This window comes from Myotis myotis, unplaced genomic scaffold (assembly GCF_014108235.1).
Source record: "Myotis myotis isolate mMyoMyo1 unplaced genomic scaffold, mMyoMyo1.p scaffold_m19_p_16, whole genome shotgun sequence".
Lineage (NCBI taxonomy): Eukaryota > Metazoa > Chordata > Mammalia > Chiroptera > Vespertilionidae > Myotis > Myotis myotis.
In genome coordinates, this window is record NW_023416320.1 from 50,783,602 (window position 1) to 50,810,218 (window position 26,617).

A 26,617-nucleotide genomic window follows, 5' to 3' on the forward strand; every position below is an offset into this window, starting at 1 on the left:
CTGCGTCAGCAGGGTTGTCGATATCTCTGGCCCCGCTCTGGCCCCACTCCGGCCACACCGAGCTGCTGGGTGAGGGGAGCGGGCCTGGACTTGTGTGCGGTCCCCCGTCCCTGCTGGCCTCTTGGGGTGGCCTTTCTGTGAGGGAATCTGGTTAAAGGCTGGCTGGCCTGGCCCCTGATCAGTGTGCTGACATCTTTCATCTGGTTGGGAGGGACCCGTAGCTGAACGTATCCCCACCACCGCCTCCGGTCGCCAGGTCCTGTCTGCTCCTATCATAGCCTAGGGCAGTGATGGCGAATTTTTTGAGCTCGGCGTGTCAGCATTTTGAAAAACCCTAACTTAACTCTGGTGCCGTGTCACCTATAGAAATTTTTTGGTATTTGCAACCATAGTAAAACAAAGACTTATATTTTTGGTATTTATTTTATATATTTAAATGCCACTTAACAAAGAAAAATCAACCAAAAAAATGAGTTCGCGTGTCACCTCTGACACGCGTGTCATAGGTTCGCCATTGCTGACCTAGGGGGCAAGTATGAGGGACCCCCCCCCGTCACACAGGCAGAGCCCCCCACAGGGACAGCTGCCTCTTCTGACCAGGTCGTGAGTCCTTGCTCCCCTCACCACCCACATTTGGTTCTGAAGATGGGTGGGACAGGAGGACAGGGGGACGGGGTGCTGACATCTTCCTCTCCCCCTCCCCTTCCCCTCCTCCACCCCGCACGCTGGGCCAGAAAGCTGACCCTCCTTCCTCCGGGACCCCCCCCTCCGCCCTCTCCTCAGCAGCACTGACCTGCCCCGCTCCCTCCACCCCCACCCCCCTGCAGGGCCGCCAGAGCAGCGAGATGCACAGAGGAACATGGTTTCACAACAGGGTGTTGGGGATGGTTGCACAACAGTGGAATGTGCTTAATAGCACACACTGTACACGTACAAGGCTAAAATGGTACGTTTCATCACAATTTTTTAGAAGGCTGATAGGATTACTTTTTTATTATCTAGCGTGTCATTCCCCACCTCTGCCTGTTGAAAACAGGCATGTTTTGCACAAAACAAACAGGTACTTATAAATCTCACTTAGCAGATGGGAAGGGCCTTGAACATGCCTGGGCATCAACAGGAGGGGGACTTGGGGTGACGAGTGCCCAAGTTCGTGCTGGCTCTGCGGTTCGATGGTCTATTAAAGCCTGGCTTTTGTCTCAGCTGCAGAAACTGGGGCGAGCTCCTTAATCTTCTTAAATCTCCTATTTCTCATCTGCAACTCGAGGGGATAATACTAGCAAATCCCCTCCCACTCCTGTGCTCGACCCGGCACAGACACGCCAGCACACCCAGGAGCACCAGTAAGTACCAGCTATGGCCAGAGAGGCCACGGGGGCCCAGACGCAACCAGCGAAGTCTTCAGGATTGGCAGCTGTGAGCTCCCCTGACCCCTCCTCCGCTCCTCCGGCCCTGAGGACCCCCGTCTCCTTCCTGGGTGATGCCCCCAGAATCCGTGTATGTCCTGACCATCCCGTGGAGTCTATTTATAGCACCCAAAACTGCCGGAGGATGAAAATAAGCGTTTTCCCCATTGGCTTCCGGGTCTAGAAAGCATTTATGCAACCGGAAAGCAAAATCCAGTCGCTCCCTATTGCACTGCCTCCTGCGACAGGCATTGAAAGGGGTGTTCTTAATCCTTCACTGCCAAGGAGGCCACGCAGCTCCTCCTCGCGGGCTGGCAGGATGGTCTGCAGCCTGGGCCGTGGCGCAGAGACAAGCTCCCAACTGCCAGGCCTTCCTTCCTGGGCTCTCATTCCATTTTTCTGAAAGGAGACGACGAATCTGTCAGGTTGACATTCTTGTTTTACTGCTGACGACCCTGCAGAGCTTATGCGCCATGTCAGCCTGGAGGCAAAGCATCTCGATGTTCCATATGCACCACTGTTGGCAACAGACAGTCACAGGTGAGGCATCAGAAACACACGAAAATGAGTGTTGTGCCTGAAAGGAAGGTGAGAGCGGGACGTGCAGTTGCTAGGGTCCCACTGAGAGGGGGGTCTTCCAACTGTGCGGCCTTGGGCACCGGGCCCTGTGGGCTGGCTCACGGGAAGTGCTCGGTAGGTAGCTGTTCTCACGCAGACCCTCCAAAGAGCCCTGTTTTCTCCGACCCAGGCACGTCCTCGCCGAGGACCGGATCGCAGCGGCCTCCGCCCGGCAGCGCGGGCAGAGGGAGGAAGAGAGTCAGCGCGAGGCCGGCCTGGCTGCCGCCTGAGCACTGGCGCTGCTGGCGCTGCCTGTGAGGCCACAGGTAAGGATGTGACCGCCCTGGCTTCAGTGCCCTCATCGCTCACTGGAGATAACTGGGGTTCCTGCCTGTCAGGGTTGTTTTGAGGACTTAAAGGGGTATCCCGGGTAAAACTCTTATGCCACCCTAAGGTGTTAACTAAGAGACGTTAGAGGAGATGATGAGGAATTTATCGACTTGGCCTTGCACAGATCTGTGGCGCGAGTGGCGGTGGGTTTTCCAGGTCAGGGGCGGGCACCAGCCCACAGGTGAGCGGCGGCTGCCTCCCACCCCCGGGCTTTCCCTGCAGAGCCCCCGAGGGATGCTGGGATCTTCTGCGGGCAACTCAAGGAACACCTCTGAGGTTGGACAGGTCGGCGGACAGATGGGTCATTAGCTGTGGACGGCGGCTCGGGAATGAGCGTGTGGGAACACGAGCATCAGACAGAGAGAGAGCTGTCAGCTGTCGGGCTGGCCGGCGCCAGGGTTGAGTTTTCCGCTGACCCAGTTGAGTTCAATGAGCTGTTGGGGGAGGGAGGCGTCCCCACGCATCCCCACGTCTTCACTGCGCTGGGAGCCAGCCTGCAATGCACTTGCTGAGTCTTTATTCGCCCACCTCCCAGGCAGTGTGCGTGTGTAGAAAATGCCACTGTCCTTTAAATAATGGATGGGATATACACGGGGAGTTTCAATGGCTGCGCCAGAAAATCATTGTGCGTCTGGAAGAAAGAGACAGCCGAGCCCCGCGTGCTCGCACTGCGCCTACAGCTGCCTTCACAGAGGCAGACCTGACAGCGTTTGTGTAGATGCCAACGGGAACGACATACACACATCGAGCCGCACTCACGCCCTGGCGTCTCGGGACGTGTCTGCTGGGAAGTTCGTTTGGGGGAAGCGGGGCCCCTGCTCACGTGTCCCCAGCACTGGCTCATTCCAGAGCCTCGGTCCCCGCGAGGGCAGCGCCTCCACGCATGGGACGTGCGCCTGCTTCCAGCGCTTCTGCAGCCTCAGCTGAGATGGAGCGGAGCTCCGTTAGCTGGCAAGGCAGCAGCGCACACATCGGTTCTGCGCTAACACACTGAGTCTGAGGAAAAACAAGAACTCACTTTCAGACTTAAGCCTTGTGTTCTGGCTCCTCTGGATTTCAGAGGTTTCTCTTTTCCTTCTTTTCCAGATGTTTCCTCTAAAGGGAATTCTGAATCAACGCTCCCTACAGCCTTCCTTTGCTCTTCGGGGATGGGAAGCAAAGCCTGACACTGGGTGCAGGAGGCTGCCCGCCAGCGGAGGAGGGACAGAGCCGGGACGGAGACCAAGGAGGCGAGAAGCCGGCGGCAGGGCCGCTGCCCTGCATTGGATGCCCAGCCTCCCGTCCTGAGGCGCGAGGTCCTCTCCTCCTGATTATCCCAAGTGCCTGCAGCGGATCACAGGCCACGGTGCCCAGCGCGGCCCGGCCGCTGCCTCCACTCGGGGCTCGGAGCCAGGCTCCTGTCCCCAGGAAGGCAGCAGATCAAGGACTCTCTCCTTTTAGAATCGAAACAAGACACCGCTTCCATGTGCCTCTTCCATCACAACAGGGGCACGACCGCCCCGTTCCTACCTCTGTGCTTGGCGGGCACTGCAAGTGGGCCGCGACCCCTTCTGAATCAGTGGCGCAGGGCTTCTTTCTGTGACCGCGCTCACGCCAGTGACCAGGACACTCGGCCAGCAGCTAGGGTGGATGGCAGTTCTTTTATTTTTTAAATATATTTTTATTGATTTCAGAGAGGAAGGGAGAGGGAGAGAGAGATAGAAACATCAAGGATGGGAGAGAATCATTGATCGGCTGCCTCCTGCTTGCCCCCCACTGGGGATGAGCCCGCAACCCAGGCAGGTGGCCTTGACTGGAATCTAACCTGGGACCCTTCAGTCCACAGGCCGACGCTCTGTCCACTGAGCCACACCAGCCAGGACTGGATGGCAGTTCTAAGAATCTTTACGGAGCACCAGTATCTTTCTGCTTCAAAGTAGATGGAAGCAAGAAGTAAAGCCGCATGTCCCAGCTCCATGATAAGGCCTCTGCCAGTGTCTGGGATGATATTATATTTAACTGGTTTTCTTTTGGTTTTTTAATTAAATCTTTATTGTTGAAAGTATTATGTCCCCTTTCTTCCCCCATTGACCCCCTTCTAGCTGGTTTGTCCCCCCCCCCATGCCCCTGCCCCAGGCCTTCACCCCCTGCTGTCTGTGTCCATGGGCCTTGCATAGAGGCATAGAAGTCCTTTGGTTGGTCTCTTCCCACCCTCCCTCCCTCCCCCGCTGGAGCTTGGTTAGAGCAGGCCTGACCCCAGATAAGCCCTGGAAGGAAACTAGCTCCCCTGAGCCTCCATGGCCATCGGGAGAAACGCAGAGAATAGCCTAAGGGGCCTCGTGTGAGGGGAGCCAGCACTGCAAGGCCGGCCCGGCTGGAGGTGAGGGTAGTTTCTCTGTCCCTTCCTCCCTCTCCTCTCCCCGCCTGTCATCAGTGACCCACGTGCCTCCCTCTTGGATCCTCACTCGATCTTCATAGCACAGTGAGGAGGAGGTATGATGGCCCCCCTTTTACAGATGGGCACCTGCACCCCAGGGGCTGAGTAAGTCGCCTGCTGTGACACTGGTAGAATGGACAATGCCCGTGAATCAGTATGACACACACAGGGAAGGTCAGAGCTTGCTCACCCTAGAAGGACAGCCTTTAAGGCAAATACTGCGAAAGACCACCTTTCTTTGATTTAGAATTGAAGCACGTTTAGTGTCTAAGTCTTTGGTGGGCTCCCAGAAATGGGAACATGGGACCGGCCATCACCTTTAGGCTTCCGCAGGAACAGCTATTTTTAACCGCTTCTGTGTATGTTTGGGCTCCACACGTCGCCCCCACCCACTTCCTGTGAATAAAGTTGAACAAAAGAGCGCCGGAAGGAGTTTAGTGTGGTAAATGTTTCCCTCCACGTCCCGCGTGGTTCAGGGTTCAGGATCTGGAAGAGGAGCCACACACAAATGAAAGGGAAGAGACAAGAGATAATTTGGGAATATTGGGGGCCAGGCGGGTAAGTCCAACTCAAGAGGAAGGACTTCCACCCGTGCTCAGGCCGCACCGACCTTTTATAGTCAGAGGTAAACAAGGTAGTGATTACCATAGGTACACAGTTCTTGTGAGTTTCACTTGTTTTGCCCATAGTTACACTTCCTACACTTCCCTCAGCCCATTAGCTTCCCAGGTAAGATCTGGGGAGTGTTATAAGGTCAAGCCTAATTATGCTAAGAGGACTCTGCCCTCTAAGCTGGGACTTGTTTGTGACTTTGCCAACAGGTCAGTCTGAGGTTTAACACTATATCAGTTCCCCATAGTTTAGGGATTGGAGTGTCTCAGTGGCTGTCTCGTGGCACCCTTCTGTCCCTGCTTGGTGCACAGCCTGTGGTCTGGGGTGGGGGGGCAGCCTCTCTCATGTCCGGTGAGAAGCTCTGAGGGGTCTAAGGTCAGGGCAGGCCCACGCCTGTCAAGGTGATTGGCACAGGAGCCCACCTATGGTGATTGGGACGAGCCCAGAGGGCAGGCGCTTCTCTGGCCCCAGGGTTGTTTCTGCAAGAGGAATGAGGCCCAGTTCAAACCAGTGCACTGGTGCTTTGGTTGAGGAGGGATTGCTTGCTTTTCAAAGAATTACTCACACGCATGATATCTTCGGCCCTGGACGGGTAGCTCAGCTGGTTAGATCGTCCTCCCAAAAGCAAGGTTGGGGGTTAGATCCCTAGTCAGGGCACATATAAGAAGCAACCAGTGAATACATAACTAAGTAGAACAACAAATCAATCTCTCTCTCCTGCTATTACTCTCTCTCCCTTTCTCTCTCTACCTTCCTCTTTCTCTCCCTTCCTCTCTCTCTCTAAAAATCCTATCTAATAAAGAAGGAATATGCTAATTGATGGCAGCACCCACAGCCAATAAGGAGGGAATATGCTAATTGACTGTCCCACCCTCAAAGATGGTGGCACCCACAGCCAATAAAGAGGGAATATGCTAATTGATTGTCCCACCCTCAAAGATGGCAGCACCCACAGCCATAAGATTGCCTGCAGGGGAGGGCAGTTGTGGGTGATCAGGCCAGCAAGGGAGGGCAGTTGGGGCAACTGGGCCATCAGGGGAGTGAAGTTAGGGCAGGGGTGGGCAAACTTTTTGACTCGAGGGCCACAATGGGTTCTTAAACTGGACCAGAGGGCCAGAACAAAAGCATGGATGGAGTGTTTGTGTGAACTAATATAAATTCAAAGTAAACATCATTACATAAAAGGGTATGGTCTTTTTTTTTTTTTTAGTTTTATTCATTTCAAACGGGCCAGATCCGGCCCGCGGGCCATAGTTTGCCCACGGCTGAGTTAGGGGGAGACTGGGCCAGCAGGGGAGGGCAGTTGGGGGTGATCAGGCTGGCAGGGGAGCAGTTAGGCGTCAATCAGGCTGGCAGGAAAGTGGTTAGGGGGTGATCAGGCTACAGGCAGAAGCAGTTTGGGGCAATCAGGCAGGCAAGCAGGTGAGCAGTTGGGAGCCAGCAGTCTCGGATTGTGAGAGGATGTCTAAACCAGCAGTTGGACATCCCCCAAGGGTCCCAAATTGGAGAGGGTGCAGGCTGGGCTGAGGGACACCCGCCCCTAGTGCACAAATTTTATGCACTGGGCCTCTAGTTAATAAATAAAAATTAAAGAAAACTGTTCTCTTCCTGGACACTGGGTACCTGAGTGTGACCTCTGACGATCTGAGCCATTCTGCTCCATGGGAGAGGACCATCTGAAGACAAAGCCAAATGCAGCTGTACAAGGACATGAAAGGGAGGGACACTCTGAAGTGACACTGGCACCTGAGGACCCAGATACATGAGCCCATCAACTTCCTGTTGAAGTTCAAGCCATTTCAGGAGGGTTGTCAGTGACTCACAACAGAAAACACTCTAACATTCATGGTGACCTAGGTGGTTTGGCTCAGTGGATAGCGTGTTGGCCCGGGGACTGAAGCGTCCCAGGTTTGATTCCAGTCAAGGGCATGTACTTCGGCTGCAGGCTCGATCCCAGCCCTGGTCGGGGCATGTACAGGAGCAACCAATTGATGTGTCTCTCTCACATCGATGTTTCTCTCTCTCCCCTCTCTTCCACTCTCTTAAAAAAATCAATGGAAGAATATCCTTGGGTGAATATTAACAAAAAACAAAATAATATTCCCATGATTATGAGACTCCTTGTAAATTTCATTGGTCATTCACAGTGGTTAGAAATAGTTGCACAAATGATTCATGCAAAGAGCTTCTTTGGTTTGAAAGTTCAGCTCCACCTTGAGCAGGACCCAAGCAGGGTCATAATTTAATGTTTGATGACTTTGACACAGAATTCTATCCGTCACTAAAAGGATTTTAACTGGGCTCTTCTTGTAGGTATAGCTCAGGTTTCTTAATAAAAAGATGGAGCTTACCTAATGTCAAAATCGTTGTGCCAGGCAGCCAGAGATACAGCCAGACCATTTGGAAAATGATCGAAAATGTGCTCAGAGGGCAACAATCCTAAGATTAGTTATTACTTCCATTGTCCTTTCTAGGGAGCTTTTAGGAATTTTGTTTTTCCTTCACAAACTCAGTACCAATCTTCTCTAGAAATAACTATAAAAAATGAAGAGGCCTATTAGTTGGAGAGCTCTCCATTAGAACAGTGGGCATATGTTGCTGTGGTGAAAAAAACAACAATAAAATGCAAGTTTTTAAGTAAATAGTTAAAAGTTTAAAACATCTATCTTCTCTCCCTTTCATAGGAAATAAAAGATGTGGGAACAAATCCTAAACCCATCAATGAGCTTGCATGTTGTCAATAATGAATCAGTTGAATCTGTAACGGCCTCTACTCTGTGAATCGCTCTTGGGAGGAAGAAAAAGCTGACTGAAGTAGCTTTACAGACGTTGCTTAATAATTTTTTAAAAAATATATTCTTATTGATTTCAGAGAGGAAGAGAGAGGGAGAGAGAGATAGAATCATCAGTGAGAGAGAATCATCCATCAGCTGCCTCCTGTATGCCTCCTACTGGGGATCGAACCCAGGCATGTGTCCTGACCAGAAATCAAACCTTGACCTCTTGCTTCATAGGTCAATACTCAACCACTGAGCAACACTGGCCTTGCAAGTTGCTTAGTAATTAATTCACCTTCTCAGAAAAGGCCAGAGTGCTCAGTGAGTGAGATAAATATCAGGACAATGAATCTGAATTACACATGGCTGATTTGAGATATTCTGATGAATCTCTTAGCTTGGTTCTCTCCTCTCTATGAAATTGGGTTAGTAATCCTAACAGGCAACTCTGGCTTGCATCTGAGTCCTGTTATTACATTTCATTTCTGTCTGATGAAAGGGTTACACAAAGGGTGACTGCTCAGGCCTAGAGCTCTGGCACATTACTCAGAGGAGAAAAAGTCGTTTTAAGGATGAACAGATGTCGAAGAAACCCTGTGATGCCATCCCGTAGCTGGGTGAACGTGCTTGGGTTGTAATTGAGCTCCGAGCCTCCTGCACTGAACTGTTCAGTACAGTTAAAACCGAGGTTGAAAGGCACTGTGTGTGGAAGTAAGCAGGGACCAGAGTCTGGGATTCCTGAGTCTTAGTTTCATACTCCTGGTTAGACACTGCTTGGCCCATAGAATAAGAAATAGAATAAAAAATTGTATTTCAAACATCAGAAGACTATTTGGGTTATGTCATAATTCTTAATTTGGAGGTTTCAGTATATGTACAGCATCTAAAATAGTTCTGCTGATATAATAAACCCTTGAGAGGATCTTCCCAAAAAATTAATTAGAATCACACTAGAATACATCGTATTTACTTATTTAATACTAGGGGCCCAGTGCACGACTGACATTCATGCACTGGGGGAGGGGGGGGGGAGGGGGAGGGGTAGGGGGTAGGGATGGTCCCTCAACTCAGCCTGCACCCTCTCAAAGTCAGGGAGCCCTCAGGGGATGTCCTGCTGATGGCTGTCTCCTGCCGCTGCCACTGCGCTCGCCCATGGCCAGCTTCTGGCTGAGTGACACTCCCCCTGTGAGAGTGCACTGACCACCAAGGGGCAGCTCCTGTGTTGAGCGTCTTCCCCCTGATGGCCAGTGTGCATCATAGTGACTGGTCATTCTGCCATTTGGTCAATTTGCATATTAGCCTTTTATTATATAGGATTATATAGGATACTCTGCCAATTTTCATCAAAGATTTGGTAAGGTTTTAAAGATACATACAATGGAAGGAAATGAAAATAAATAAAGGAGCGAATTCAGGCCAGAGGAAAGTGTGGGTAGGAAAGTAATAAATCTATGGTAAAACTGATAGACGGAAATCCAAAGGTCCGCTAGCTGGAGGCCACCCACAGTGGCTCCTCACTTCAAGCAGCAGTGCAGGGGGCGGGGCCATCGCAGAGCGGCGGGGCCAGCGCAGAGCGGGCTGAAGCAGCTGCAAGCTCAGTCCCCTGAGACCAGCAACTCAGGAGAATCTCAGCCTCTTGGACCAAGAGACCTGGGAATAACTTCTGATGGGTCCTCACCGTCAGCATTGCCAGTTTATGTGCATCTTCATGGGACACGTGGCGATGCCATCCTGTAAAGTCAGGCCACGGTATGTTTAGCAACAATCATTCCTAAGGGCCCAATGCCATAGACGTGGTGTAAGCACACAGCTCCTGGGAAGGACCGCTTGCTGCGAGGATGCAGGGAGCTCCCTTGGATCAGATGGTTCTCGTGCCAGCTCCGCCTCTTCTGTAAAACAAGACAGTAGCCACCGTGGCCTGGCTGCACACGCACAGTTAGGTAAAGGCCTCAGCAGCGTGGCACGTGGTAAGCTCACGGATGGTGGTTGTTATTTTTATTGCACCGTTTGGTCCAAGGAAGCATTTGGAACCGGGAGCGCTCTAGCCATCCATCAGGTGTCTCAGAAGCACCGCCCTCACCGCCAGGCTTTCACTGAGGAGCGGAGGTGCCAGAGAAGGTGGAAGCTGTGGTTGTGCCAGGAGCCTGCATGCAGGTAGGGGGCTGGTTCCTGAGGGAGGCAGAGAGTGGGGACTCTGTGGCTCAGACAGATGCCACAGGAGGACCTCCGACGGGCCGGGACAACGCTCCTCAGAAAACCACGTGAAGGTCAACAGAGACTGAGTCCCCGAGTTTCGGGCCACACATCATGACTATAAACCATTTGACCTGAAAATTTTTCCAGCAGAAGTTAGACCCGTGTCCACAGAACACCACAGGCACCGTGGGCACTACACCTGGACCCGGCTGCCAAGCCCAGCACAGCCCCAGCGCCCGCAGGCGCCGAGTGTCTCGGCCGCTGTGCATCTTGCTTGTGGGCGGCACTCGCCACTTCTGTGTTTCTTTGGAAGATAGAAATGTTTAATAAGTTTGGGGTTGGTTCCAGAGACTTCTCAGGAGGATGAGGAGATGCTGGGGTGCCCAGGCCTTGAGGAGGAAAGCATGGGCTCTTGGTGTTGGGTTTTAGCCACAAGCTTCTCAATTGAAAAAAGATGTCATTCCCAGCAGATCCTGGGGCCACCCCGGCTTGGGAACAGGGCTTCCACTAGGACTCTTACCTCCTGTTTGCACAGCAACCACCACCATGTTGGAGACAGCTGTGACTTGGGAAGACGGCTGCCTTCCTCCCGGGAAAGCTGGGGGCACCTGCGGTCCTCTGTGGGTATGTCTGTCTTGGTCCCTTCCCGGGGGATGTGACCACTGACCCCTGTTTCCATCAGCACTTCTGTGGTCGCCACTGGGCACGAAGCTCAGACACAGGTTGCTCTGGTGGTTTGCACACAGTGAGTAGATGTGTGTGGCTCCTCCCTTCCACACACTTCCCTATGCTTACAAGCATTTTGAGCCATCAAGTGTCAACAGGAGCTCAATCATAAGAAGCCACTAAACATAAAGACATGCCAACAAGAGAAACCAAGATGGCAAAATAGGTAAACACCAGAAATTGCTGCCTCGCACAACCACTTCAAAAATACAACTAAAAGACAAAATGGACATCATCCAGAACCACAGGAAGGCTGGCTCATGGAAATTCTACACTAGAAGGAAAGAGAAAAGCACACTGAGACTCAGAGGAGGTGCGGAAGTAAAGTGCAGAGGTACGGAAGCACACGTGGAAAGGGCTGACAACTGAGGACATGGTTGTCTTTTTCAATCGGGAGAGAGTCTCAAGCTCCCAACTGCTCTGAACTCCATCCAGTTCAGGGTGAGTCTCTGGGGACCCAGACTCATACGGGGAGAAACTGGACTGTCTGGCATCGGTCAGAACTCGAGGGCAGCTTTCTCTCAGAGGTGCTGCAGCGATTACCGGGACACTGAGATGAGGGGCCTCTTAGGGTAGGACTGAGGATCAGCCATAGCTGTTTGCTCCGCCTTGTTGATCCCCTGAGACCCTGCCCCACCCAAGCTGTCCACAGAGGCTTTTTCATATGAAAGGCCTGGCCCTTTGCAATCTGAAAATTACCTAACAAACTGCAGCTGGGTCAGAGAGACCCAGAACTTCCAAAAGAAGGCCCAAGGCCCCACAGCAGCTTGCATTGCTTCACAGCTGGGCCTCATCTAGGCATCTCCAAACCCCAAACAAAGAAGAGGAATCAGCAGATCTCTCCATAGCTCCTGCTGGGTAGCCTCAGGCAGAGGCTAAATTAGCACCTCCTTAGATCCAAGAGCCACTGTACCCAGTGGTCAGAGTGGGACCATCCAGATTACAACTCCTCAGATCCATAAGGGACACACTCAGGGGGCAGACTCAGTGAGCACCAAAGCCCCACTGAAGCAAGTCTTGCCCCAGAAGGGTGTCTCCAGCACAGAAGCTCTCCCACTATAACCACAGCTGATTCTCACAGCCAATTGGCCTGGAGGTCAATTCCTCCCAGTGATCCTACAACAATCAAGGCTTAACTACAAAGGGGTGCACTGAGAGTGTCCACCTCAGGTAATTGCGGAGGCTGAGCCACTGGGCCCTATAGGACACCTAGCACAGAAAGCCACTCTATCAACACAGGGAAGCATAAAAAATGCAGAGACAAAGAAACAGGTCACAAATGACAGAAATGGAGGAAAGCAAACGACTGGATAAAGAGTTCAAAACCACAGTTATAAGGTTTTTCAAGAATTTTCTAGAAACCACCAATAAATTTAGTAAGACCCTCAATAAGTCTAGTGGACCGCCGATAAATTTAGTGAGATCTTCAAGAAATCTAGTGAGACCCTCAAGGATATGAAAAAGGACTAAGTAGAAATTAAGCATACACTGACTGAAATAAAGAATATTATACAGAGTTCCAACAGCAGACTAGAGGATCGCAAGAATGAAGTCAAAGATTTAAAAGATGAAGAAGCAAAAAACACCCAACCGGAAAAACAAAAAGAAAAAAGAATCCAAAAGTATGAAGATAGTGTAAGGAGCCTCTGGGACAACTTCAAGTGCACCAACATCCGAATAATGGGGGTGCCAGAAGAAGAGAGAGAGCAAGATATTGAAAACCTATTTGAAGAAATAATGACAGAAAACTTCCCCTACCTTGTGAAAGAAATAGACTTACAAGTCCAGGATGTGCAGAGAACCCCAAACAAAAGGAATCCAAAGAGGACCACACCAAGACACATCATAATTAAAATGCCAAGAGCAAAAGACAAAGAGAGAATCTTAAAAGCAGCAAGAGAAAGACAGTCAGTTACCTACAAGGGAGTACCCATACGACTGTCAGCTGATTTCTCAACAGAAACTTTGCAGGCCAGAAGGGAGTGACAAGAAATATTCAAAGTGATGAATGCCAAGAACCTACAACCAAGATTACTTTATCCAGCAAAGCTATCATTCAGAATTGAAGGTCAGATAAAGAGCTTCACAGATAAGGAAAAGCTAAAGGAGTTCATCACCACCAAACCAGTATTATATGAAATGCTGAAAGGTATCCTTTAAGAAGAGGAAGAAGAAGTAAAAGTTAAAGATACAAATTATTAACAACAAATACACATCTATCAACAAGTGAATCTAAAAATCAAGTGAATAAATAACCTGATGAACAGAATGAACTGGTGAATATAATAGAATCAGGGGCATAGAAAGGGAGTGGACTGACTATTCTTGGGGGGACAGGGGTGTGGGGGGTGCGGGAAGAGACTGGACAAAAATCGTGCACCTATGGATGAGGACAGTGTGGAGGGGGTAAGGGCAGAGGGTCAGGTGGGAACTGGGTGGAGGGGAGCTATGGGGGGAAAAAAGAGGAGCAACTGTAATAATCTGAACAATAAATAAAGATTTAATTTAAAAAAAAAAAGACATGCCGACAGGCTTCTGGCAGCTTCCCGGGGCGGGAGGTCGAGCACTGCCACAGGTGAGGGGCTTAAAGCAACAGAAACATGTTCCTCTCAGTTCTGGAGGCTGGAAGTTCAAAACCACGGCAGAGGCACCCCCGACACCTGCAGGGAACAGTCCTTCCCGCACCCCGCTCTGTGGCGGGGGGAGAGGGCGGGGGCCACGGCACCAGCATCCTAGGACCATTGTTTGCAGACGCACCCTCAAACCCTCCACCCCCACGTGGCTTCCTCCTCGTGTCTTCACGTCACCTTTCCTCAGCGGGCCTGTTTCTGTGTCCCATGGCCCCCTTTCTATAATGACACCAGCCACACTGGGTGAGAGCCCACGCTAATGCCCTCAGATTAACTTGGTTACCTGTGAAAGTACCCCGTTCCCAAATAAAGCCCATAACACACGTCATCTCCCCCCCCCGGTGTGCACACGCCCAACACCAGGAACTGTGCTCAGCTCTGTTTACAACCTCAAAGGTCCACACCAGCAGTTTTCCCGGTGCGCTCCAGGACTTGTAAAACACGCAACGCCTGACTGTTCCGTCAGGGACACGCACCTCTCTTCCCCTAGACCCGTGGTCGGCAAACTCATGAGTCAGCAGAGCCAAATATCAACGTACAAGGATTGAAATTTCTTTGGAGAGCCAAATGTTTTAAACTTAAACTATAGAGGTAGGTACCTTGTTATTAACTTAATTAGGGTACTCCTAAGGCTTAAGGAAGAGCCACACTCAAGGGGCCAAAGAGCCGCATGTGGCTCTTGAGCCACAGTTTGCCGACCACGGCCCTAGACCGACAAATTAAAAAATGACAACAGCCAACACAACAAGAGCCGTCCAGTGTGAATGAATCAAAATTGTACCTATTTTATTTTGCCAGGTCGGCAAAAACCGTATTTCTTGGTGTGCAGCAGGATTTTGGTAATTAGTTTATGCGCCATGAGATGGAAACGGTTGGCACTCGCTGGTCTGTACATACGGGACAGGACGTAGGCTTGAGAACAGAGAATGGGCTGAGCGCGGCCCAGCAAGGTCTCCCTTGCCCTGTAGCCAGTGCCTGGCCCGCTGCGCGGCCCCGGAGCCCATCACAGGCCTGGGGCCGCGTTTACCCGGCTGCTCTTATAAATCACCTCGCTGGCTTCTCCTGGGCAGACAGCAGCCGATTAATCTACCCAGGGCTCCCCCGGGGGCTTGGCACGCTGCTGCCCCTTAAAGAGCACGTGGGGAATGAGTGGGTGAGCGAACGAATGGGTGGATGGAACGGTGTGCGAGCCACTCAGACTGACCGTGCGGCCAGTGCTCACAGCCACACACTCTGGGGCTGGCCAGTAATTCCAGCAACAAAGTCTTTGCTGCCCAAAATGTTGTGGAAAATGGATAATGCATTAACTCCGACTTTTTAGGGGACCCAGCTCTGGGCATGGAGTCAGAGTTGGACTTGAACCTGAGCTCCGCCTCTGACTGGCCAGGATCTTGAACAGCTGACTCGACGACTCCAAACCAATGTCCGTGTTCTAATCAACAAGACGGTGAAGTGGTACCTCCTCACAGGCTTGGCTTCATAAACGAAGGAATTCATGAGAGAAACCAGAAATGAGCTGGTGGCTGAGACTAACTCAATAATGTCAGTAGCTCCATTATTTTCTGGGCATGAATAATTTACCTGCTTCGATTGCTTAAAAAGCCGGTGTTTACTAAAACATTTTTTAGTCAAAAGCCTCAACCACAGTTTTTATCAGCGACGAGATTAAATATTGATACTTATTGAGCCCCGTGGAAGGAAGGGCTGAGTGGCTTGGTGGCAGGCCCTCAGGCTGAGCAGCTGTGAGGTGAAGCCCAGTGCGGGGCGGTGCCCGCTGACCTCTCAGCAGGGCCTGGCTGTCCTTGCATTCTCCAGATGGCGTGGGGGGGAGGGGGGAGCAGGAGCATCATGTAGCGGGGAGCACAGAAGGGCAAAACCCAACACCTGAACTCCCCACGTGCAGACACCCTGGTCCCCTCAGGGCTGAGGGCTCGGTCTCCAGGTGCCTGTTTTTAAAAAGCTGTGGAGAGGAGCCCACTGGGACAGTCCTTTTCACATACGGCAACCTGCCTGCCGCTGAGGCGTGGGGAATACGCCGTTTTGTAAGGTGTCATTTGTTAACACAGTTCTTCCTTTGAATCCTAATTTGCCTTGAGGAACGGGATTTTAAATTTCCTTGACGTTGGTGTGTTGCCAACTCCACTCAAGAAACACAGGTGTCCCTGATGGGTTTGGCTCAGTGGATAGAATGTCAGCCTGTGGACTGGAGGGTCCCAGGTTCGATTCCGGTCAAGGGCATGTACCTGGGTTATAGGCACATCCCCAGTACGAGGTGTATAGGAGGCAGCTGATTGATGTTTCTCTCCTATCGATGTTTCTAACTCTCAATCCCTCTCCTTCCTCTCTGTAAAAAATCAATAAAATATATATTTTTAAAAATTAAATAAAGAAAAAAAAAGAAAAGAAACATGGGTGTGAGCTGGAGCCTTGTGATGCATCCAGTGGCCGCTCCCTGTAAGTGGAGCCTGAACAGCACAGGGAGAAGGTGCAGCACCTCCCTGAGCAAACAGGTGCCCACAGTCACAGCAGCGCCCACTGTCACAGTCACAGCAGCGCCACAGTCACGGGGGTCTGATCCGGGTGACCTGGCCGGAATGTCTCTTCACTTCTATTCTCAGGGGAAGGAAATCAGTCGCACAGAAGGTCGTTGCTCACGCACCCATGGCAGGCAATGTGCCGGGGGAAGACCAGGAGGAGGACACACAGGGACCCGACAGGCTGCCACTGGGCAGCCTTGAAAGGGCCGAGGTGGGGTGAGGGGGCATATGGCCATGAGGCGCCCAGGAAGGTGGTCATTGAGGAGATGGCTTGCCCCCTGGTCGGGCAGAGGCCTGGGAGCCGGCTCCCTGGGCGTAACCCCAGACATCAGTGCAATGGGCTTCCTGCGGTGCCCGTCCTAAAGTCGCTGTGAGAATGAGCGTGGTGCGCGTGTAAGACACAGGCCATGTAGCCAGCGCCCCACATACCTGGGATACAGGCTCCACTGACAGGCGAGCGAACCACGGGCGGGGGTGAGGAGCAGCCCTGGGACTGGTGTCTGGTCTGGTGGGAGCAAGGGTCTCGGTGGTTAGAGCCTTTCTGCAATGCCAGGGCCTCCCTCAGGGAGACACCCCGCAAGCCAACCCCGAAGAAAATCCCGGCCCCAGTCCGTCGGGGGACCAGCGGATGCGAGAAGTAGAATGAAAGCCATGCACATCTTCATCTAGACTCCTTGTCACTGCCCTGACTCGTCCTCCCAGACCCTGGCTGTGCTTGTTGACTTAGAAAAACAGAGCAAAGCATCTGTTCTCCTGACACCGGGGACAGCCCGGAGGGGACGTCCAGCTGCTTCCCTCCAAGGCCTGGGACTCTCTAAGTACATTGAGTTCAAAGTTTAAATCTTAAACTCACGGAAAAATCGTCTAGGCCAGTGGTCAGCAAACTCATTAGTCAACAGAGCCAAATATCAACAGTACAACGATTGAAATTTCTTTGGAGAGCCAAATGTTTTAAACTTAAACTATATAGGTAGGTACATTGTTATTAACTTAATTAGGGTACTCCTAAGGCTTAGGAAGAGCCACACTCAAGGGGCCAAAGAGCCGCATGTGGCTCGTGAGCTGCAGTTTGCCGACCACGGGTCTAGGCTTTCGTCTCCGTCTGAGAAGAACCCAGCCTGCGGTTCCCGGGTTTTGTTACAGGAATTTGTTAGTGGTCGTTAGTCGTCAGTCTCCACGGTGATGCTGCTCTGGCTGCTCTGCTTGCCGGGCGACCGGCCTTGACAGGACTGTGAGACCAAACACCTCAGGAAGGCATCCTGGTGCCAACTCCCCCGCCAGCTTGGGAGCCGGCCTCCACGCCCCTCGGAAGTAGGCAGAGCCCTCATCCAGGGAACTTGCAGCATCTGGCAGACAGGTTGGCGAGGGAAAGCAGCAGAGAACAGGGACCATCACAGGTGAGATCCGCTGTGAGTCACGGAGGTCTGCCAGTGCCACTGTCATCTCTGGCCCCAGGCAAGGTGGCCCCAGGCAAGACGTCGTTAGGTGCCCTGTGTCCCTGATGAACCTTTGTCCCTCTGGCCTCCTCTCCTGTGAAGCTCATCAGATGCCATGCTGTTTCCTGCCAGTGGTGCCTGAATTCTCAGGGACAACCTCTGTTCCCCAGGGAAGGGCGGAGGAGCAGACCTGAGGCCTACTGAGTGCATTTCTTAGAAGAGCGACCCCCTCTGGGCCCCCAGTGATGAGGCTGCGAAGTCAAGGCTTCCCTGGGGATGGAACTGACTCCTGGAACCCCAGCCTGGCTGCCACCTGCTTCTCTCGGCTCCTCAGCTCCTCAGCCGGCCTGGGGACTGCTTCCTGCTTTCGTGTCATTCAGGAACCAGGGGCTGTCTTGACAGTAAGCTGGTCATACAATTCTCTCAAAGACAAACATGTGAAAAGATAGCATGGGCCCTGGCCGGGGGCTCAGTTGGTTAGAGCGCCAAGGTTGCGGGTTCAATCCCCAGTCAGGGAACATATAAGAATCTCCCAATAAATGCATAAATAAGCAACAATAAATCAATGTCTCTCTCTTTCTCTCTCCCTTCCCCTCTCTCTCTCAAAATCAATCAATCAATAAAAATTGAGAAAAGATAGCATAGAGTTATTTGTACATAAATGTGAATTATTTGTTTGACAAACATTGACTGCAGAAAAGCACATGGGCCATGCGGAAAGCCCGCCTACAGGCCCCGCCTACAATAGCCCACATTCCAGTCCCACGAAAAGGTGGGTCCAGGCCACGGTCGGGGGAGGGTCCCCGTAGGAAAGCAGGGCCGAGACTGATGGAACGTTCGCTTCCAGGCGTCTTTTCTTGAGAAGGAGGCGTGCGCATAAGTGAACATGTGGAAGCTGTCATGCAGCAGAATTTCTAAGTGAAAATTTGGAAACAGGTTAAGGCCCATCATGGCGGGAATAACTGGACAGTGGGTGCGATTTGTGCTGGCCAGACCCCAGATATAAAAACAACATTGGTCACGTTCCTCCTTTTATAACTCAACACAAAGGTCACATGTTGACCTCCAAGGTCATCTGGCCCCTTCCAGACAAACATGGTCAGTTTGGGGCATGCCCTGTCCTGTCTCCCCCCAAGGCCAGGTGCACCCCAGGGCCAAGGGAGCTTGGGCTCGGGGTGCAGTGGCCATCACTCGGTGCCCCCTACATGGCAGCTCAAGGAGGGGCCAGCACCGTTCTCAAGGCCTGGACACCTGGCCTCCCCTTCCCCTCCCCCACCCCCGCCCCGTACCCCCCCCACACTGCCCTGGGCACACCTGAGAAGTGGTGCCCCACCTCCTTCAGGCTCAAGGTAGGCCCCACTTTCCTGTGGAGAAGCCATTCCGCCCATGACCAAGAAGCCCTTCATCTCTGCAGGCCTTCCTGCACCCAGGTTTCTCCTGGCACATTTCTCCATCTCTGGGGGCAGGGGAAGTACGGCCTTCCTCCCTCCCTGCTGCTGGGCTGCCTGGCTCCTGGGAGACACTTGTCACCTCTCCCCAGCTGCCCCTGCCTGTGCCCTGATAGGGAGAGAGCAGTGAGGGGCCTGTGCCTCCCGGGGCCAGGAAGTGGGGACTTATCTCTACCCTCAGGCTCACAAAACGGCTGAGGGCCTGCAGTCCCACTGTTGCCTGCGGGGCTGTATCTTCAAGAACAGCTACAGCCCTTCTCCCGCGCACATGCTCTTCTCACAAGGAATGCTGACGTTCCTCCCACAGAGAGGGGAGAGGTCAGGGGGGCCATGCCCTCTCCCCTTGAACCGGCAGGACTCTGTGCCTGCCTCAACCCGCAGCGGGTGGTGATGACACCGCGTGACTTGGGAGCTAGGTCATAGGAACGTCATGCCCTTCTGCTCCTTCTCTTGGGACACTTACCTTGGATTCCGAGCCTCCAGGAAGGAGTCTGGCTGACCCGAGGCCACCGCGAGGCGAAGAAGCCCAGGCCAGTGACATGGAGCAGAGACAACAGGAGGCCTTTCCTGGTTAAGGGTGGTGTCCTTTGCTCCTTCACCCCTTGGCTCCATGTCCTGAAGGTGAGAGATGTGAGTCACTCAGCCTGTGAGGATGTGGAGCAATGAGCAGAGCTCCGATAGTCACACTCTCTTACTTTAATCCTGGGCAGTTTCTCTCACTTAGAACTTGCATATGGGAAGATTTTACAAACTAGAGATAAGCTATAGAAACATCTCAGTATAATATATGGACAGATATGTAAACAGAAATAGAGGAATAAATGGATGGATGGGTAAGTGGATGGATGTTTGGATGGATGGGTAATGGGTAGAAAGATGGATGATGAAAGAGAAATAGAAAGAATGAGAGAGAGGGAGCGGCTGATTTCTTTTTAGTCCTAAGAGTGGCTTTTGTTGAGAAGTATTAAATGATCCAGAAGACATTGTATGGAGTCATATTTTGAGATCTGGTGAGCTCTATGTCTTTCTGACTGTTTACCTGTAGTTTGCTAGTTTGCATGATTGAAACTTTCTTTACTCTAGCTCACTTCTCTGTAGACCTAAGAGGAAATAATTGTGATTCAAATAAAATTGGCCCACTTTAAGACCTGTCCCAGTTTGGTATGACATGTGGAGAGAGAGAGAGAGAGAGAGAGAGAGAGAGAGAGAGAGAGAGAGAGAGAATTTCAGCCCCAAAAATCACTGAACAGTAATGTAGACTTCTACTGAAAAGCTCTTGGAGACACCCAGGTGGGAATTCCGTGGGGTTTACAAAGCACATTATAAATTCAGCTTCCTGACTCCCTCATTAGACATCCCTCCCTGTCCCCCAAGTTCTCTGTGGTTATACAAATGTCCTCACATCCTCAGCCCCACGGAGAGCCTGCCTTTCCAGAGGATTGTCCTTTTACATAGAGCCATCCTTCCTCCCTAAACCCTTCCCTGAAAGGGTCTAATGGCACGAGCTGTGGTGGAAGGAGGGGCCTAATGACTGATTTTGTTTTTGTCACACAGAGATTGACCTTTTCTTTCTCTTTAGGCATAAAAGTTAAGATTAGAAATACTAATTTGTGTCTGTGAAGTTATGGACCGCTTTCCAAAGTGGTAAAGTCCATGCCCCATGGGGTGTCCTCCCTGAGTCCTGAGAGCGGGAGTCTCCTGGGCAAGGAGAGAGGAAGGAAGGAGGGGAAGGAAGTTCAGACTCATCCAGGCTGTGGCGGAAATGCATGCCTCTCGGAGATGCAGAAACCCTGGGACCCAGTGTGAGGACTTGGCGTCAGGCCGGCCAGGATGCTTCCTGCCAGGTGGGCTCTGGGGGGCACCGGTAGGTCCCAGAGCCCCCCCTCTCCCCACCGGTGACATGGGGTCATGAGGGCCTGCCCTGTCAGACCTCCGCTGCTGCCACAGGTGACACTGCTTTGAAAATCACAGGCACAACCCAAATGTAAGAGTCTTGGATCCAAGAGAGCGGGTTGGGTTCCCCTCCTGTGTGAGGTGGAGGAGGCCTGATCAGCCTCCCAGGGCTGCCTCCACAAACCCAGCCCGAGAGAAGTGAACAGCAGAAATGCACTTCTTCACAGCCCCGGAGGCTGGACGTCCCGGAGCGAGGTGCCAGCAGGTTGGCTTCATTCTGAGCATCCTCCTCGGCTTACAGCTGCCCCCACCTGCCTCACGTGGTCTTTCTGCTGTGTGTGTCTCTGTCGTAATCTCCTCTTCTTAAAAGCACCCAGTCATAGTGGATCTGCCCACCCGATGGATGACCGACCTCATTTACCTGTCACCTCTCTAAAGGCGCCTTCTCCAATACAGTCCCATTCTGAGATGGTGCTGGATTCAATATCCCTTTCGGGGGGACACCCCTCAGCCATTCCTGATTGTCACCTTTCTTTGTTGAGACGTTAATTTTACTTTCTTGATCTTAATGTATTATTGACTTGGAACTGTCCGAAGCTGCTTTGTGAGGAGTCAGACTAATGTCCTGGCTTCTTCCCCCTTCATCTGCTCGCAGTTTGAGGAAACGTTGAAATTCTGAGTTCCGTATTTCAGGCTATGAGTGGCTGTGGGTTTGAGGCAGGAGGGGTAGCGTCTGTGAGACCTTATTCATCAGTCTCCTTTGAGGCTATTCCTGGTGTTCCTGCCATTCACAGTGAAGTCAACAGCACTGGTGATTCATCTTCGTTGATAACCAGCTTCCAAAAAGAGAGAGGGCATTTCCATCATTCCAGATCTGCTTCTGAGTGGTAATTCATTGTTCGTGGTCATGTGCCAGCCATCTTCTGGTGTCTGACGAAACCTGGTACTTCTCTGTATTTTTCCAGATCAAAGATAAAGAAATGGAAACTGTAATTTTCATTAGTCTCACCAAAAACTGTATACAAAGTCATGAAGTACACAGGACAATGCTCAGGAAATGTTTACCTTCTATATTTGTTAGGCTGGCAAATGTAGAATATATTTAATACTTATTTCAAATATATATTATGCATACATTATATACATACAATACGTTATATATTATACATGGATATACTATGGATATTATATATATGGATATATATGGTTACATGTAATTAATTTTCCCAGGTCTCACACCACCTGAGGTACAAATGGAGTCACCGTAATAGAAACAATTTTAAACCCCCTAGCTTCTTTTTTATATATATATAAATTTTTTATTGTTGATGGTATTACAGATACGGGGGGTAGGGGGAGTGGGCGAAAGGGGAGCTATCTTTAATACTATCCAGCGTCCTCACTACGTATTTAGGGAGACCTGAGCCGGCTGGGAGTTGAGCCCGAAGAGAGAGATGCCATCCTGCTGAACTGAGCAGCCCTCCTTTCCGAACCGATGCGTCCCTACTGTCTCGGGTGCCTGCGCTGGACCTCCAGCCGACCTGGTAGATTCAGGTGCCTCGGGGGCACGTCCCCGACACATCCATGTACCCTGAATCCTGGCGACATGTCCGGCCAGGGCCCTGCCGCGTGTAACATACGTTACCTTGAGAACTTCTTACAAAGAGCTTCCCTTGGTGTGATCTCTCTAATGTCAAAGTAGCGATGTTTGCTAAGGGTACTTGCTCTCATTCTGGAGATGAGGAAACTAAACTGCCTCAGGCGAAGCAGTGACTAAGTTAAATTAGAACCCAGGCATTTCAGCATCGAGTCTGGGAGTGGGCGCAGAGGGCGGGCCCTGAGGGCACTGCAGGGGCAGCCCCACCGGCCTGGTCGGGGCACCTGGAGGACACGGGCCGCGCTGAGTCACAGCACCCAGACGTCACCCCTATGAGAAGCAGGAGGGACCCCCTGAATCGAGCTGAACGCTCAGTCTAATCAACACCAGGACCTCCTGCGCATCCACAGGCTGAGGAGGCCAGGAGACAGCGGAGCGGCTTCAGGAACCCCAGTTTCCTGCTTGTGCCAGTTAACGGTCCCAAGGATGAGTGAGAACAGACCGCTTCTAAATGTGAGATTTTTGTTTATCCGAAGCCTTAGCATGACTGGCCGGCTCTGTCACTGCATGCACACATTTTCTCTTTATTTAATTCCCAGGGCCGAAGCTGGGCAGGGGCTGGTCTGCCAGAGAAAGAAGGCTCTTTCTTCAGACAGGGCTGTGCCTGCAGAGGGAACCTTGGTGCACTTCTATATTCAGAACCCGAAATGGCCACTTGGGAGGTGTTGACATTTGTGTATTAAGGGTTTAGGGATTGGGAACTTTAAGGCGTTTCCCTCTATAAATTACTCAGTACTGACCCAGGCCCCAAGGCCACGAGGCCCCGGCTGCGTGAGGCCCCGGCTGCTCCCCGACAGGCTTTCCAGGCCACGCGGAGCTCAGGCCCAGGAGTGTGAGCAAACCTGCGTCTGAGGGACAGGGCAGAGACCCTCTCCCTGTCCCTGCCCCCCACCCCACCCCCACCCCCACCCCGGTGTCAGTGCAGACGCCACAGGGGAAGCAGGGCTCCCAGGAGGGATTTTCTTCTTTGAAATCAGTACCATGAATATTCTGTTTTCTTTCCTTATTACCTGAATGAGAAATAACAGTTACACTCCAACTGCCATTTATTCTGCGGATCTTTCTCCCCACTGCACAGCCTACTTTTGGGGCCCCTAACTTCCCCCACTTCCCTTTCGAGGAAGGGGAACCTCAAGGTCAGGGATGGCCAGCCCTCCGCTCCGCTCCCTCTCATGACGGAAGTGTAGAATGGAACTTGGGAGAAACTGCATGTGTAGAGCTTTCTTTGGATTCCGAAAAGGCTTTCATTACATTTTCTAATGCTTTAAATTAGTAAAGCCCTTTATGAAAAACATATCTATTTGACTTCAAAGCTAAAGCCATGGAAAGGAAAGGAAGATCACAGACTTAAATCTTAAAAGTCAAATGTTGCCATGTATGAGAACAGTATTTCGGGAAGGAAGGAGGCGAGTGTGCCCCAGACGAGGGTCAAGGGTCCCTCCACCCTGTCCCTAATACTCGGAGTCACAGCTGTCCCTGCACCTGAGTATCGTCCCGCCCGCCCTCCCCTACAACCCACGCAGATGTCTGTACAGGGGGCAGGGGTCGCTTTACGGGAATGGCTGCGTGACCTCCCGCAGAGGCAGGGCCTGTGCTCACGAGGAAATGGGGTTTTAAAGTGGAAACTAGTAGCGCACTCGGGTTTAGGGCCACTCCCGGGCCTGAAAGCGCAGAGGACGCCGACACGGGAGTTCCGGACGAGCGCCGGTCACTGTCCTCAGAGGAGCACAGGGAAAGGCTGTTTTTGGACTGAATGTTCACGGGACATTCTGCTGGTTACGAAGGGACAGGGCCACCGGCAGCCACGTCGAGGTCTCTGTTGTATGTCCAATACGTGGGATGATTACCAACCACCTCCCCACCAGCCCCTCCGTGAGCTAGTGAGGTCCCCCTGCAGTCGTCGTTTTCAGAACGAGGAGGGGAGTCAAGGAGACCTAGCGACGCGGGAAGGGACACAGCGTGTGAGCCGGGGAGCTCGCCTGGACTCACACAGACAGCTGCACACTGGGAACCTCCGTCTCCCATTGTCTTCTTCAAACGCACACACAGCCCGGCCGGCGTGGCTCCGTGGTCGAGTGTGGACCTGTGAACCAGGTGACCACGGTCCGATTCCCGGTCGGGGTATGTGCCCAGGGTGCAAGAGGCAGCCAATCAGTGATTCTCTCTCATCATTAATGTTTTTCTCTCTCTCTCTCCTGCTCCCTTCCTCTCTGAAATCAATAATAATTAAAAAAAACTTTTAAAAACCCCTCACAGTTTCAACAGCAAATGGACACAATTCTACCTATTACTAGTAGAACTGTCTCAGGACATGTCAAACTTTAAAAATCATCCGGAGTTTTGAAAAAGATAATGTATTTGTAACTATTTAATTATAAGTAGCCTCATGAAAATTCCTGATCGCATCAAGTATACTGTTCTACTTTTATATCAAAATATCAAGTACTAATTTTTTCCAAGTACTTACAATTTATCTTCCATCATTTAATTATATATATTTAATTTATATGTCTAGAATTCAGAGTTTCAATTAAAAATTGTGAATTAGATTCTAAGGGTTAGGAAGTTAGTAAATGGCAAATATATGTGAGATAATTCCACCGCTGTGATAAGAGTGTTGAACACCTGCTTTAAGGTGTGAAGCGAGGACAATGGCAGGGTGCCCAGCACTCTCCCGTCGATGAAGACGGTTTCTTGAGAATTAGCAATGCCTGCCTCACGCTTCTATGTCCCTCCTGTGCTCCATCTGCAAGGATAGATCGCTGCGAGGTGGCGCCTCGATGTTTTCAAGGATAAACACATCAGGTTAATACTGACTTGATCGATAGAGGGACTCTCCGAAGCGCAGAGACCAGCGAGCCAGCACGATGAGTCAGGCCCGAGCCGAGCACCTACCGGTGTGCACATCTCCTTATAAAGAGATTCCGGGAGTAACTATTGCGAAACATGTCCTCCCTGGTAAAGAGGCAGGACACGAAACAGCTCCACGAATCGGGAAGTCAATGGTCACACTGCTAGGATGCCAGACCTGTGAGAAAAGCAGGGCTTTTTCTGCAAAGTAACAGTTAGAAATAATGACTAACTGATGTGCCAAAGCCTAATTTGGGGAAGGAAAAAAGATGGCATAGAAGCGAGAAAAAAAGCACATGGTGAATATCAGGAACTGGTCTTAGATAAACGAATAGAAAATATTAGAAAAAAGAAACCTTTGAATGGAAGAGGTGAGTCCAAGAGCCGGCAAGTGGTGCAGGAGACATCAGACTCTGCTATGGCGGGGGGGGGGGGGGGGGGGGGGGGGGGGGGCCGTGAGAGGAGAGCCTAGAAAACCGCAGAAGTTCCTCAGGATTTAGCAGTGTGCTTTTTGAAATTACGTAGGCACTGGGATTTAGTTCTCTTTCTTAGTAGGAATAGGAGACACTAAAAAGAAAGCTTTAAATGGAAAATAACTCAAATTCCTAGGGGTCCTCAAACTACGGCCCGCTGGCCACATACAAATACAAATGTTGTATTTGTTCCCATTTTGTTTTTTTACTTCAAAATAAGATATGTGCAGTGTGCATAGGAATTTGTTCATAGTTTTTTTTTAAACTATAATCCAACCCTCCAACGGTCTGAGGGACAGTGAACTGGCCCCCTGTTTAAAAAGTTTGAGGACCCCTGATTTAAAGCCATAGGAGAAAGTACTGGGAATTGCAGTTGTCATAACCAGAGGAGCGTGTGCACCCAGTGACAGGAATCTAGTTGGAGGACTTGAATGGCTCTACCCCAGAGGCCACCATAGCGTGCACAGCACGGACAGTGTGGACAGTGTGGACAGTGTGGACCGCGTGGACAGTGTGGACAGCGTGGACAGTGTGGACAATGTGGACAGTGTGGACAGTGTGGACAGTGTGGACTGCATGGACAGCATGGACAGTGTGGACCGCATGGACAGC

General features: G+C 51.4%; 1 long non-coding RNA gene across 1 annotated transcript; it reads right to left on the reverse strand.

Moving 5' to 3' along the window:
• Positions 1–9,463: 9,463 nt before the first annotated feature.
• On the reverse strand, positions 9,464–19,694 carry LOC118670532. The gene is made up of 3 exons (XR_004972366.1): positions 19,596–19,694; positions 10,876–11,083; positions 9,464–10,048 (listed from the first exon to the last, which is right to left on the reverse strand). It is a non-coding gene; the product is annotated as an uncharacterized LOC118670532 (long non-coding RNA).
• Positions 19,695–26,617: the final 6,923 nt, after the last annotated feature.